General features: G+C 43.3%; 1 protein-coding gene across 1 annotated transcript in view; it reads left to right on the top strand.

Annotated features, from left to right (window-relative positions):
• Positions 1–9,858: 9,858 nt before the first annotated feature.
• The window catches only part of LOC139385459 (transmembrane protease serine 4-like), a 41,288-nt gene continuing 35,551 nt past the window's right edge, over positions 9,859–15,595 (top strand). Inside the window, exon 1 of the mRNA XM_071130515.1 lies at positions 9,859–10,195. The gene's annotated coding sequence lies outside the window, so the exon portion shown is untranslated. The remainder of the gene's footprint in view (positions 10,196–15,595) is intronic.

The following is a 15,595-nucleotide window of genomic DNA, read 5'->3' on the forward strand; positions in this document are numbered from 1 at the left end:
GTGAATGGGGTTAAACAGACATACAGTATGTGAATGGGGTAAAACAGATACACTGTATGTGAATGGGGTTAAAAGACATACAGAATGTGAATAGGGTTAAACAGACATACAGTGCGTGAACGGGGTTAAACAGACATACAGTATGTACGCTATGTGAAGTAGCACTCAATATCTGTATAATATACAGCGGAGCGAAAGTATGAGTCAGTCAAAATGATGAAAAAGGACAGAGTGGGACTGAAGATGAAACCTCCTCCAGCATGACATGGCATATCACAGAGATACAGGAGGAATTCCACACATGCAAAAATAATGATACTGGGGAAATTCTGAATTCGATGAGCGGTTTTCCAAATTAGATTCTCAACTAGATCAGCGGTTGCACAGAATAGATAGACACTTCCTCTTTCGGTCTCCCCCTAAGTCTCTAACACTACTCATAATGCTTTTATCAGGGGAACACCTTATCAAATGACACGCAGACAACTCCAACTATATTAATTCACCAACATACAACACCCTTTACACATTATATCCTAGTTTTATTGAAATAGAAAAGATCAGAATTGAGTACAGGTATTTGGAACATACATTTCAGTTGATGGCATTCAGTTGTACAACTGACTAGGTATCCCCCTTTCCTATTTGCACTTTCTCACTAAAATCAAGAAGACACTTTGACATTACCACTTGACATTACCAGAATGAATGTAGTCCTCACATGCTGTCATTTCACCTGTATCAAACATATGGAATACAATTTCTACATACTGTGACACATCGCCCTGGTGGTACGCCTATAGGCCCTATCTGTGACCTGTAGAGCAGCCATGAGGGTGAGGAGCTATTGTCTGCCCTAAAAGGGAGAAGAGATTTTTTTTTTTTTCATCTCCTCCTTAGATTACCTGGTATATCACCCACAGGGCAGTGTCACCTGTTATGGTAAACACACCGCCTTAAACTCTCACCATCACAAGAATAACACTCCAACTCGCTCAACCACAGATAAAAAAAAAAAAAAGCCTAAGTTTTCTTTTCAACGTCTTATAAGGTTCTTTGAAACTCCCACAAACACCTCTGCCAGGTTTTCAATAAAAATGTCAACTACACCATACTGTATAAGAAAACCAAGGCTTCAACGAAATATGATCCACTTTTTTAAAAATGACTTTACCCACACACAGTCACACATTTATTTACAAAAGAGCGTTATCTGTCATTAACAGATACACTTGATACCAGAACAGAACGGGACAGAACGGGTATGGAAACATGTATGAAAAAAATATGATGTTTAAACGATCAAACTGACCTAAAATGAGACTTTTAGAGGAACTTTACCTCCAGCTTATGAGAAAGATGATGTGTGAGTTTCTGTGGTTAGCTTGTTGACTAGCCGCCAAGGCGCCATTCTCCTTTTCGTCATCAGTACTCTTTCCTCCACAACAATCCTCTCTCACACTTCTCCGTGTTTTCCGCAATCTATAGAGACACCCTAACCCGCCATTCTTTCTTCATCCAGAGAGGACAAACCGTGACAGTTGAATAGTGGTTACATTTATTTTATTTTCTATTATGAAAGAAACCAAATGTGGTATTACAACAAAGTTCAAATCAACTCCCCTGTCTGTATTACCTCATGTTTAAACGTGGGCCGGAAGAGAGAGTGAGTTGTTTGAGGTTTGTGTGGTGAGATATGAGTGAGAGAGAGAGAACATTAGAAACGTTGAAATAACTGATATGCTCCGTCTTATGTGAGCGTACCTGAGCCATACTTTAAAACACACGCTCCTCCATTACTCTGCATCAGCCTACAGTGACATACTCATGGGATACAAAGGCTATGCTATGTAAGTATAAGATACATTTTATTGGTCCACACGAGATAGACATTTGGGTCTCCCGGTCGCGGCCTGCTGCGACACAGCCCGGGATCAAACCCGGACTTGTACTGACGCCTTTAGCACTGCGATGTAGTGTCTTAGACCGCTGCACCACTCGGGAGGCTAGACCTCTTGACTTTTTTTTATAGCCTTATTCTAAAATGTATTTTTTTTTAAATTAAATCCTCAGCAAAATAAAAATCAGAAATACCTTCTTTACATAAGTATTCAGACCCTTTGCTATGAGTCTCGAAATTGAGCTCAGGTGCATCCTGTTTCCATTGATCATCATTGAGTTGTTGAGGATAGAAGTCGACCTGTGGTAAATTCAATTGATTGGACATGATTTGGAAAGGCTCACACCTGTCTATATAAGGTCCCACAGTTGACAGTGCATGTCAGAGCAAAAACCAAGCCATGAGGTCGAAGGAATTGTCCGTAGATCTCCGAGACAGGATGGTGTCAATGCACAGATCTGGGGAAGGGTACCAAAAAATGTCTGCAGCATTGAAGGTCCCCAAGAACACAGTGGCCTCCGACATTCTTAAATGGAAGAAGTTGGTAACCACCAAGACTCTTCCTAGAGCTGGCAGCCCGACCAAACTGAGCAATCGAGGGAGAAGGGCCATGGTCAGGGAGGTGACCAAGAACCCAATGGTCACTCTGACAGAACTCTAGAGTTCCTCTGTGGAGATGGGAGAATCTTCCAGATGGACAACCGTCTCTGCAGCACTCCACCAATCAGGCCTTTATGGTAGACTGGCCAGACGGAAACCACATGACAGTCGGCTTAAGACTCTCAGACCATGAGAAACAAGATTATCTGGTCTGATGAAACCAGGATTGAGCTCTTTGGCCTGAATGCCAAGCATCACGTTTGAAGGAAACCTGGCACCATCCCTACGGTGAAGCATGGTGATGCAGCATCATGCTGTGGGGATGTTTTACAGCAGCAGGGACTAGGGGACTAGTCAGGATCGAGGCAAAGATTAACAGAGAAAAGTACAGCGAGATCCTTGATGAAAACCTGCTCCAGACCGCTCAGGATCTCAGACTGGGGCAAAGGTTCACCTTCCAATAGGACAATGACTCTAAGCACACAGCCAATACAATGCAGGAGTGGCATCGGACAAGTCTCCGAATGTCCTTGAGTGGCCCAGCAAGAGCCCGGAGTTGAACCAGATCGAAACGTCTCTGGAGAGACCTGAAAAAATGCATCAACGCTCCCCCATCCAACCTGACAGAGCTTGAGAGGATCTGCAGAGAAGAATGGGAGAAGCTCTCCAAATACAGGTGTCCCAAACTTGTAGCGTCATACCGAAGAAGACTCGATGCTGCAATTGCTGCCGAAGGTGCTTCAACAAAGTATTGTGTAAAGGATCTGAAATCTTATGTAAATGTGATATTTCAGGTTTTTATTTGTAATTTAAAAAAAGATTCCCACAAAAACCTGTTTTTGCTTTGTCATTATGGGGCATTGTGTGTAGATTGAGGAGTAAACAAAATAATTAATACATTTTTGGATAAGGCTGTAATGTAACAAAATGTGGAGAGTCAAGTGGTCTGAATACTTTAAGTCATTGTATATACACACGGTTGGAGAGGCTGGAGGAGAGGGCACCGGCAGTGCATAGCCCAAAATAACAGTTTAGGGGGTTAAGTTCCAAAGGAACATTAGCAGTATGTGGCAGCCCTCCGGTTGTTGCTGGCCCGCTTCTATAACTTCTATAACCCCCTCTACAGAGATATACTGCGCTATATTCACAGGAGACAGAGTATTACGTTCAAATACATGACTGTTAGATCAATATCAGAGAGCAAGAGAGGGAGAAAGAAAGAGAATGTAATCAACAGAGATGTTCTCCTGTGTGTTGCAGGTCCTCTACTTCAAACAGCCACTGATGGAGAAGGGAGGGGGAGACTTCTTTTGGCCAAACTTCCTGTAGACACACACATCAGATAATTTAATAAACAACACATCTCTCACACACAGCTCACACAGAGGGAGTGCAATTCTGTAGAGGAACGATTTACCCCCATTACCACCCCCATTTAGTTAACTGGTTGTCAACACACTCACGTAAGCACTTTGTCTTTCAGTGATGCCTCTGGAGAGAGAGAGAGAGAGAGAGAGAGAGAGGTGATTATTTTGGGCAGTCAATCATGGCAATCAGATAAGTTACAGGTGCCAGCTAGCCAGCCAAGTACTGGCCTTTGTATGTGATATTACAGGTACACACAGGAACAATAGATTCACACTGGATTGCTACATGACAGGTGTGTGAGGTCACCAGACAATGCCCAGACAGTGTGGCAGGCAGTTGTCATAGAGGTGATCTCTTTTAAAAAGGGCAGGTGTCTTGGGTGCATGACAGAGTTCCCAGGTAAAGCTCAGGTACAGCCCGGTGAGTGATGTAGACGTACCATTTCTCTTGCAGCGTTTCCTGCATTTCTTGCAGGATCGATTGCAGCAGAACTGCACAATGCCGATGACGATGAGGAGAGCAAGGAAGGTGCATCCCACAGCCACCCCGATCGCCACAGAGCTTACTTTGGCCTCTGTAACACGGCCAGAAGAAACATTAGGGCCACAGTGAGGCAGTGAGGTTACAGCCAGTACCGCAAAGCCAAGGTCAGGAGGATGTGGTGAATCCCACATGGTTATGACATGCTTGTGGAGACGGTCAGAGCCAAAGAGTCTCATGGAGGATGTTCAAGTTACAGTCAATAATAAGTGTATTATTGACTGCTCACACAGTACTGATCGCAAGCTCAATTCAAGGTCATGGATCATTTTTTCCCCCTGGCCATCCAAATCGTCACCTGCTGTCTTACTGATTCAGTATTAGCTGTCTGAGGAAGTTGCGTTGGAAAATCAAATAATTTGCAATGTGTTGAGCAGACACATGCGTGCACACACACGCGTCACAGACACAATAGCAGCAGCTCAACTAATGGCTGTGTAGTCCCGGAGACCTGGCAAACACAGGTAAAGCTTCTGTGCTCCAGCGATAAAGAACAATTAGCCAACAATCTGAATCTCATTAAAAGTGCAAAAACGTGTGCGCGGTGGAAGTTCTCTCTGCCGCTCTACAGGTATTACTAAACATGTGTAGAGTTGACAATTCAAAAGCAGTAAATCACCAACAGTATCCAACGGTCTTCGAAAACAATGAGCTCAACGTTTTAAGAGTGGCAAAGCTAATGTTAATATATATTGGGCACTTTAGGCTACATACTGCAGCAAAGGAAGTGAACACACACCACAGTCAACATTTAAACCATTACATTCCTTTAGTAGAAGCAGCGGTTTAGTGTTTCTTACCCTCCATCGCTGAATTGCCCGGCTTTAATCCTGGATGTCCGCCTCTCTCCTCTCCCCCTTTCCGTGAATGTTCTGTCAGTCACTTGATTCGTGTTGGCGTGTCTGTCCTTTCTTAATGCATTGTCTTTAGATGTTTGCCACCAGAAACGTCTCCACTCTCGCTAATGTTCTATCTTTCGATATCTTCCCAGCTCTGCATAGCTAGGATTCCTCTGGAAACTGGCCCATCTTCATTCTTGTAGCTGTTTATTCTCTGTGAGGTTTACAGCCTACGTACCCTCCATGTCTTTCTTTAGCACCACACTCAGACGTTCTCTCTTCTCTCTTTCACACTCATTATTTGACGTCTTCTCGCAGTGAATGGGTAAGCAATGGCTACGGCCGTCATTACCACGCTGTAGAAGTTCAGTTCACTTTTCTCGGTCCTTTACACACATTTCACTTTTATTTCTTGAGCACCACAAATTCACGTCACAGATCATCGCTGAAACAGAAGTATTGACACGGCAAGAGCCTTGCAGCCATCTTAGAGCCTTGAGTAGCCTTCAGACAAAGGCCAGAAGCACCCTACCTACTCTAATTTGAACATTACACTTGTGCCTTGAAAATTCCCTATGCATGTATTCTCTCAACATAGTGACATCCTCTTCACATATACTATTTTGTCTTAAGCAGGGGCGCAACTTTGGTTTTAGAAGTGGGGGGGGAATAATTATATATATATATATATATATATTTTATCCAGTCGGATAAACACTTCAAACAGCCTACCCAATCGCTCGGCGGCGTCCACATGGTCCTGAAGCACATCGTTGCCTCGTTTTGTATCACATTCCAATGATAAAACTGGAGGGGGGGGGGGGGGGGGGGTGAAATGTTGCCTCCGTCCCCAGTGAAAGTTGTGCCCCTGGTCTTAAGGGCAGAGCAGAATTATGTGTCGTTCATTGCCCACTCTGTTGACAACAGGCTTCAATGGTCGGCCTGACACTCAGCTCTATACCTTCCACCGGTAAGTGGGGGACTCCCAGTCTGCTGATAGTGAAACTGCGTGTTGTGCACGTTCATCTGTGATTTGATGCTGGAATTTCCATGATGGCATCCCAATAATCTCTCCTTTCTCCTGAAGTGTGCAATTGTTCACTACGCCCCACAAAGTTAAAAGCATTGCATAGACGTAAGCCTGGGCTAAAGGGAGTTTCCATATACCTGTCATTTCCTGTCAAACCCACGAAGGGGAGAAAGGATAGATTATTGGAACGTATGTATGTATGAGGGTTTTCCCAAGGAGGAGAGGGTTTTAAGTTCCAATGCTGAACAGACACACACATGCATTTTGGGCCTCCCAAATACATTTCATACATGTGTTCATGAGCTTGGTTTTTACCTAAGATGTTGTTTTTTTAACTCTGAGTTATGTCTTCACAGAAACTTTGTGTCACAAACCCCGACTCACCAAACCCATTAAGCTCTTGAGAATCAGCCTCTGTGCTGTATAATCATCACCTTTTTCCTTCTGCATGTGAATCACTGGTCGCAAACAGACACGGCCCAAATGATTGAGTAATCCTTGCACAACATCATGGGAAAGAGTTGGAAAAAAGTCATTCATATGATTTTATGTTTATTGCCTTTGTGTATCTGTATTATCCGTTACAATCACTGCGTGTAACAGCTGTCTCTACCAATATGAGCTGCTTAGTCGGGCACAGTAGGAGCATAGATGTAGAAAAGAAGGATGGAAGGGTGAAGAGATGAGCTTGAGAACGAGGGAAGAGTTCCCCCTCAGGAAGAAGCTTAGGCTACATGTTAATCGTCAGAGCATTTCCCCTTCTGCCTCATTTCTGGGTAAGGCTGCCAGTAAGGGACAATAGGAATTTACATCACACCAGGAAGGAAAAGTTTTGGTAAGACATACAATAATAATGGAGAAAGGTGGGTTGAAAGACACATGAAACCTAGATTGTATGATGAATGATTTCTATGAACTGGTTCCCGTCAACAATTAAAGAAATGTAAGTTAAGAAAAGACACACAACATACAGTGCATTTGGAAAGTATTCAGATCTTTTTCCACATTTTGTTACGTTACAGCCTTATTCTAAAATGGATTAAATAGTCCCCCCCCTCATCAGTCTACACACAATACCCCATAATGAAAAATCAAAAACAGGTTTGTAGAAATGTTTGCAAATTTTTAAAAATAAAAAAATGAAATATGACATTTACATAAGTATTGACCCTTTACTCAGTACTTTGTTGAAGCATTTTTGGCAGCGATTATATCCTCAAGTCTTCTTGGGTATGAGGCTACAAGCTTGGCACACCTGTATTTGGTTAGTTTCTCAACACTGGGGCCCCTCAGGGGTGTGCACTTAATCCCCTCCTGTACTCCCTGTTCACCCAAGACTGCGTGGCCAAGAACAACTCCAACACCATCATTAAGTTTGCTGACAACACAACAGTGGTAGGCCTTGTCACCAACAACGATGAGACAGCCTATAGGGAGGAGTTCAGAGAACTGGCAGTGTCGTGCCAGGACAACAACCTCTCCCTCAATGTGAGCAAGACAAAGGAGATGATCGTGGACTAAAAAGGCAGGCCGGACAGACCCCCATTAACATCAACAGGGCTGTAGTGCAGCGGGTTGAGAGTTTCAAGTTCCTTTGAGTTTGAGAATTATCATGGTCCAAACACACCAAGACAGTCGTGAAGAGGGCACGACAAAACCTTTTCCCCCTCAGGAGACTAAAGATTTGGCATGGCTCCCCGGGTCCTCAAAACATTCTACAGCTGCTCCATCGAGGGCATCCTGACCGGTTGCATCACCGTCTGGTATTTCAACAGCTCAACATCTGACCGTAAGGCGCTACAGAGGGTAGTGCGTACGGCCCAGTACGTCACTGGGGCCAAGCTTCCTGCCATCCAGGACCTATATAGTAGGCGGCGTCAGAGGAAAGCCCATAAAATCGTCAGAGACTCCAGTCACCCAAGTCATAGACTGTTTTCTTTGCTATCACATGGCAAGCGGTACCAGAGCGTCTAGGACCAGAAGGCTACTTAACAGCGTCTACACCCAACCAATAAGAATGCTGAACAATTAATTAAACGGCCACTGGACTACTTACATTGATCCCCCCCATTTGTTTTGTACACTGCTGCTACCCGCTGTTTATTATCTATAAATAATCACTTCACCCCTACCTACCAATTATCTCAACTAACCTGTACCCCCGCACACTGACTCGGTACCGGCACCCCTTGTATATAGCCTCGTTATTGTTATGTTATTGTGTTACTTTTTATTACAATTTTTTACTTTAGTCTATTTGGTAAATGTTTTCTTAACTCTTCTTGAACTCCACTGTTGGTTAAGGGCTTGTAAGAAAGCATTTCACAGTAAGGTCTACACTTGTTGTATTCGGCGCATGTGACAAATTTTGATTTGATTTGATTTCTCCCATTCTTCTCTGCAGATCCTTTCAAGCTCTGTAAGGTTGGATGAAAAGCGTCACTGCGCAGCTATGATATTCGAAAGGGTTCAAGTCCGGCCTCTGGCTGGGCCATTCAAGGACATTCAGAGACTTGTCCCAAAGCCACTCCTGCATTGTCTTAGGTGTGTGCTTAGGGTCATTGCCCTGTTGGAAGGTGAACCTTCACCCCAGTCTGAGGTCCTGAGCACTCTGGAGCAGGTTTTCATGAAGGATCTCTCTGTATATTGCTCCATTCATCTTTCCCTCGATCCTGACTAGTCTCCCAGTCCCTGAAAAACATCCCCACATCATGATGCTGCCACCACCATGCTTCACCGTAGGGACGGTGCCAGGTTTCCTTCAGACGTCGCTCTTGGAATTCAGGCCAAATAGTTCAATCTTGGCTTCATCAGACCAGAGAATCTTGTTTCTCATGGACTGAGAGTCCTTTAGGTGCCTTTTGGCAGACTCCAGTGTGCTGTCATGTGACATAATCCTGTCTCAACCTCATGGCTTGGTTTTTGCTCTGACATGCACTGTCAACTGTGGGACCTTATATAGACAGGTGTGTTCCTTTCCAAATCATCCAATCAATTGAATTTACCACAGGTGGACTCCAATCAAGTTGTAGAAACATCTCAAGGACGATCAATGGAAACAGGATGCACCGGAGCTCAGTTTCGAGTCTCATAGCAAAGGGTCTGAATACTTATGTAAATAAGGTATCTGTTTTTTTAATCTTTAATAAATGTGCAAAAATGTCTAAAAACCTGTTTTCATTTTGTCATTATGGGAAATAGTGTGTAGATTGATGAGAAAAAAAAACTATAATACATTTTTAGAATAAGGCTGTAACGTAACAAAATGTGGAAAAGGGGAAGGGGTCTGAATAGTTTCCGAATGCACCGTATATAACACACAAAGTCCTATGTTATCTATTTTAGCCTTGATGTTAAATAACATGAATAACATGAACTGTTCCCTTATATTGAATACCACTTATATTGAATACCCCTTATATTGAATACCCCTTATATTGAATACCTCTAGCACACAGACACAGGTGGTGGGTAATGTGAGAGTGAGGCGACACAACATACTGACCAGAAACTAGTCTGAATATGTTAATCATTTCCCTGGACTCGTTCTCATTCAACCAAGCCAAAAAAAAAAAAAACAGAGGGGAGAGAGAGAGAGAAGTGGGATCACATTAAATGAATATTGTGAAGTCTGCTCCCTAGGGAGGCAGGCTTGAGCAACACTTCAAACCGAGAGAGAGGGAAGGAAGCAGGAAGAGAGACTAGATTCTGGGATTGAAAACGTGTGTATTTAACAGTGTAGGGAAAGAGGGAAAGGCAACCATACTCAAAGCTCACACCTACCTCCGCAGTCTTACTATAAGCATCCAGGTTGATCGCTGAAGACCACCAGGCAAACACTGACCCTAACAACCAGAGACCACCTGATCAGGACTGAGGGTAAAGGACTGACAGGCAAAAGGGACTGGTTAACCTCATGTAAGTGACACATTTTGGTCATGTTAATGTTGTCACATTGTTGAGTATGCTAGTGTCACAAAATCACGTGGGGGGCACCATTTCTTGTGCAGACTTGACCTTCTTTCTACATGGCAGTCTTGAGATTGAACGAGCTGTTACACAGCATCCAAGGGGTTAAACGGTTGTTGAACCTCATCAAGTTTGGTGTGTCTGTTTAACAGAAGCCAGGCCAGATCGCTAATATTATCTGCAGTAATAGGTTGGTCAATGCCCCCTTTCAAAATGAACTTGCAATGAGATCCAAAATACTGTTTGTGAGATACTCAAGGTTAGGCATTGCGTTTATTGGGATACAACAATAAACAACTCCACAGATTTAACTTGAGCACCGAGGGTAACATTAGTTCAGCTGTATCAGTATGGTTAATATTTAACCCCTCTCAGACAGCCCAGTACAGACTATGCGTACATAGTGTCCTTGAAAAATGCACCCCAACGCCCCACGAATCGACCTCATGGAAAGTGTGTCTGTTGTGATGGAGAGGAGGGGATTTTTGACAGTGAAAGGAGCTATAGTTTGACAGATTGTGTCATTGCTGTAGTTCAAATCTCTATTTTCTACCTTCACACGTTTGTTTTACGAATCCCTCACTCACTATCTCGGTCTCCCTCCTTCCACACTCTCTTTTTCAGCGTCTGAACATTTTAGTCACATTGGTGGGTGACAATAACCTGGACAATTAATGGCAATATGTTGATTACACTGTACTGTGTATCACCCATTTGTTATCTATTGCTGACATAGGGCGGCGCACAATTTGCCCAGTGTGGTCCGGGTAAGGATTTGGCCCGGGTTAGGCCGTCATTGCAAATAAGAATTTGTTCTTAACTGACTAGTCTAGTTAAATAAAGGTTCAATAAAAATTATATTATGAATGTATTATTCAATAGATATCTTGGCAGGGAGTCAGGCTCATTAAAGGAGGCCATGCCTTAGTGAACTTTAAAACCAATAGAAATCTCGGCAACTGCATCACTTCCTCGTTCTGAAGAGGGAAGAAGCAGTGTGGTGAGAGGGTCAGGGGTCACAGCTCTTAACAATTTGGATCATCATAGATTACAATCAGCTTCTGTTCTCAACAGAGGACCAATCTCTTTTATCCTGTCCCCCTTCTCTCTCTCTCTCACATACATACATACATACATATACATATATATATATATATATATATATATATATATATATATATATATATATATATATATATATATATATATATATATATATATATATATATATAGTGCTCGGACAATACAAAACCACATAGGTTCTGCAAAGTAAACCAGGCAATTTGCACGTGCATAGACTGTTTTTACTGTGTTGACTACTTGAGTACAGTGTATACCTCCGGTATAACTCCTCTATCCTTTTTTAATAGGATTTGCTACAAAGCCACAGATCTTTATTGAAGTAAGAGATAATTTGTTACTAGCTCGAAAATGTCTAGCAATTCAGCATGGTTCAAAACTGGCTCATAGGAAAGTAGGTTATTGAGTTATGAATCACTAACAGTATGTCATGGGGCCGTTAGTTGAAATCAAAGAGAAGTGGACCTACTGTATTGTTGACCATTGACTAGAAGGAAAGAAATGTTGAGAATTCAGTACAAGGAAACTGCCCGATCCTTTACTCCACTGGCACAATCCAAACATTTACAGGAATTTCCTCCATGTACCACATATAGCCTGAGGGGTGGGGGGTGGGGTAGTGGGTATTGTAGCAAGCTTTTAGCAATATGACTGTCAAAACCCCTAGTGAGGAGGGTTTCAAAAAAGAGGAGTTACAGTATAAACATAAAATATTATTGTGATCTCGTATCCCATTCCTGGGTTAAGAAGCATATGTCCTCTGGCTCAGCGAGCAACGCCAGACTGGCGCTCCAACTGATACCAACAAGACAGGACTGGCCCACGACCTGACCTGAATGGTGTGTGTGTGCGAGCGTGCGTGTTTGTCAGTCTGTGCTCGTGTGACTGTTCCTGTGTGTGTGTTTTTTTCTCATACATTCATGAACGAGAGGTAGAAGAACTGAAAAGGACAGCGCTAGAGCTACAAGGATCCACCGAATCAGGAAAGGCTGTTTGTGGGAGGAGAGAGAGAGAGAGCGAGAGAGAGAGAGACAGAGAGAGAGAGAGAGAGAGAGAGAGAGAGAGAGAGAGAGAGAGAGAGAGAGAGAGAGAGAGGGAGAGAGAGAGAGAGACAAAGAGAGAGAGAGAGAAAGTATGCAGGTAGAGAGACCAAGGCATTAGGTGTCCTATTACAGATACTAGTTTGGTGTTGTTTTGTCAGCAGGGGCTGGGTCATCCACAACAAGTCCATGTGGATTTCAGCAGCACGGATACACACAGAAACTCACCGACAGTCATTAATACAGCAGCAGATTTTCACCGCAGCCGGACAAGTTAGGCGGCCTGCATGATAGATTAAGTACCACTGCCTGTGAATTGAGGGACAACGAATAGGGTAGGAGAAGGACGAGAGAGAGAAAGACAGGGAGAGAGAAGAACCGTACGGACCGGCACAGAGTTGTGAGAGGTAGAACTTCAGAAGCAGAGGGAGAGAAGGCACAAGGCGTAGGGGAAGGGAGAGACTGTTGAAGGGAGTTCTACTTGCTCCTGAGACCGAAGGGCAGTGCATCCTCTGTACCCTGTGATCTGGGCCAGCTGAGAGGGGACTTCTGCACCATGGATGTGAGTAGAGATGGAGACTACAGTCTGGGGAAAATAGGGGATCAGGCTATTCACTTGTGGAGTAGTATCGGTCACCTGTCACTCAGCTCTTACTGTGGACTCGTACAGCAGGATCACAGTGATGGGACTTTAGGGAAAACATATGGGATAACATGCCCATCTTTACCTGTGTAATAAATGTACGGTCTGTGTGTTTAGTGAACAATTGTTATACATGCAAATAGTCCCTTGCAAAGCAAGCGATCCTCAAGTGCATTTGAAAGTGTTACCATGTTAGTATTACTGTGTTTCTGCTGACAATATCACATTTTTGTGAGTTCTACACTACTGGTCAAAGGTTTTATAACACCTTCTCATTCAACGGTTTTACATTGTAGAATAATGGTGAAGACATCAAAACTATGAAATAACACATATGGAATCGTTTAGTAACCAAAATATTGTTAAAAGTTCATTTGTAGAATTACTTTCCTTCTTAAAGCGTTTGAGCCAATCCGTTGTGTTGTGACAAGGTAAGGGGTGGTATACAGAAGACTAAATCCATATTATGGCAAGAACAGCTCAAATAAGCAAAGAGAAACAACAGTCCATCATGACTTTAAGACATGAAGGTCAGTCAATATGGAAAATGTGATGTTTTGATGTCTTCACTATTATTCTAAAATGTAGAAAATAGCAACAACAAAAAAAGACAAACCCTTGAATGAGTAGGTGTTCTAAAACTTTGGACCGGTAGTGTAAAAGTGGGAAATAGACATAGATTAGGGTTCTTGTGATTGTACACATCTGTCGTTGGTGGCAGAAATGCTAAGTGACCAGTGTTCAGTTTGTGTAGGAAACTGGTGTGCGTTTGTGTGTGTATGTATGCCTGTGTGTGATCATGCAAATATGTGTTGTTGGAGAACCCTGCCTTTGATTACAACTCAAGTCTAGCTTCTCTAAAGGTCTTTCTTGGTTTAAAAAAATATATACTTATTTTTGTTGCTTTTACCAGGTAAGTTGACTGAGAACACATTCTCATTTACAGCAACAACCTCAATAGTTATTGGGGAGAGGAGTGGGATGAATGAGCCAATTGTAAGCTGGGGATGATTAGGTGACCGTATGAGGGCCAGATTGGGAATTTAGCCAGGATACCTGTTTCACGTCCCATCCAAAAGACAGCCCCCTGCACAGGGCAATGTCCCCAATCACTGCCCTGGGGCATTGGGAAATTATTATTTTTTAGACCAGAGGAAAGGGTGCATCCTTCTGGCCCTCCGACACCACTTCCAGCAGCATCTGGTCTCCCATCCAGGGTACAACCAGGACCGACCCAGCTAAGCTTCAGAAGCAAGCCAGCAGTGGTATGTAGGGTGGTAAGCTGCTGGCACTCTAAAATACAATCCACAATGAAGAGAGAGCAACTTTTTATACACTAAAGCGAAACATGCCAATTGATTTTATCGGTTATTTAAACTTCTGTGAGCCAGTTCTGCTTCCCAAGATGCTTTCTCAATGCAAACTGGGTCTAGTCCCATTGTTCACTATCCTGCATGGGCCAAACGACCTGAACACACCTGTCTCGCTCCCTCACACACGCATAGACATTTGCATACCCCCCCTCTCTCTGTGTGATTTTATTCCACCCATGTTGTAAATTTATGCCAACTGTCTGTCAAAGTGAATTCTTGCACTGAGGTCATTGACATGGATTGTGTGATTCAGGTTCGAGTTGTGTCTCTGCCATTATATAATGTTGTTTTTAGATATCTTGTTGCAAAGTAGGCGATCCTCAAAAATATATTTGAGCAAATGAATGTGTGCGGCCTGCAGTTAGTGACCTATAGTTTTTATGTGGTCTACAAATCACTCGGAGTCCCTATTTTCGATAGTTTGCTATGTATTGTATGTATATTGCTGGTCAACTTTGATGAAACATTGCAGGTATTTCGGTTGTGTTTGGTACTGGTCAGTCAGCTGTCAGCTCCGAGATGTGTATAGTCACATTTCAAGTTGAACTGGCTGACCTTCCGCTTCTCCCACCTCTGTACTCTACCATCCATTCTTTCTTTCTCTCCTGCTCATATTGACCTAGATTAGTTGACCTAGATTAGTTCCTACATCTACGTGGAGAGTTCCACCAACCAGCAGCATCTCCATGACTCATGCAAATCATACAGGATCTTTCTTTCCCTCTCTCTCTCTCTGTGTGTGATTCAAATTAACACTTACGTACAGTGAGCACTGTTCCCTCTAAATTGCGCGCGTTCGCGGCCGCGAACCTCCTGCAGGACCACCGCACAGAGGAAATGCCATGTAGCGCAGAAACAGACCCAAGCGATTGAACTTCACTGAGTTCTCCTTATTAGTTTGCACTATATTGTAGATACACTTTTTTTCCCCCGGTGATCGAATCAACATTATATCAGACACCCTTCAATGCACCAAACCAGAACAAGTCTAACTTTTCAAGATTGAGTCTTTGTGGCAGGCAGAGCCAGAGCGCAATGGGGAAGATTTAAATTGGTGGGTGTAGCCCGCGAGCGGCGTTTCAATCACCGGCGAGTGAACGCGTTTTTCAGATCAGACCGCAAACCAGCAGTTAGCGAGTTATCGACCCTTGCCTAGATACATATAAATCAGCAATGGGGAGTTACTGCTTCCAACAAAAGGTGTAGGCTACAC

Source organism: Oncorhynchus clarkii, chromosome 27, assembly GCF_045791955.1.
Source record: "Oncorhynchus clarkii lewisi isolate Uvic-CL-2024 chromosome 27, UVic_Ocla_1.0, whole genome shotgun sequence".
Lineage (NCBI taxonomy): Eukaryota > Metazoa > Chordata > Actinopteri > Salmoniformes > Salmonidae > Oncorhynchus > Oncorhynchus clarkii.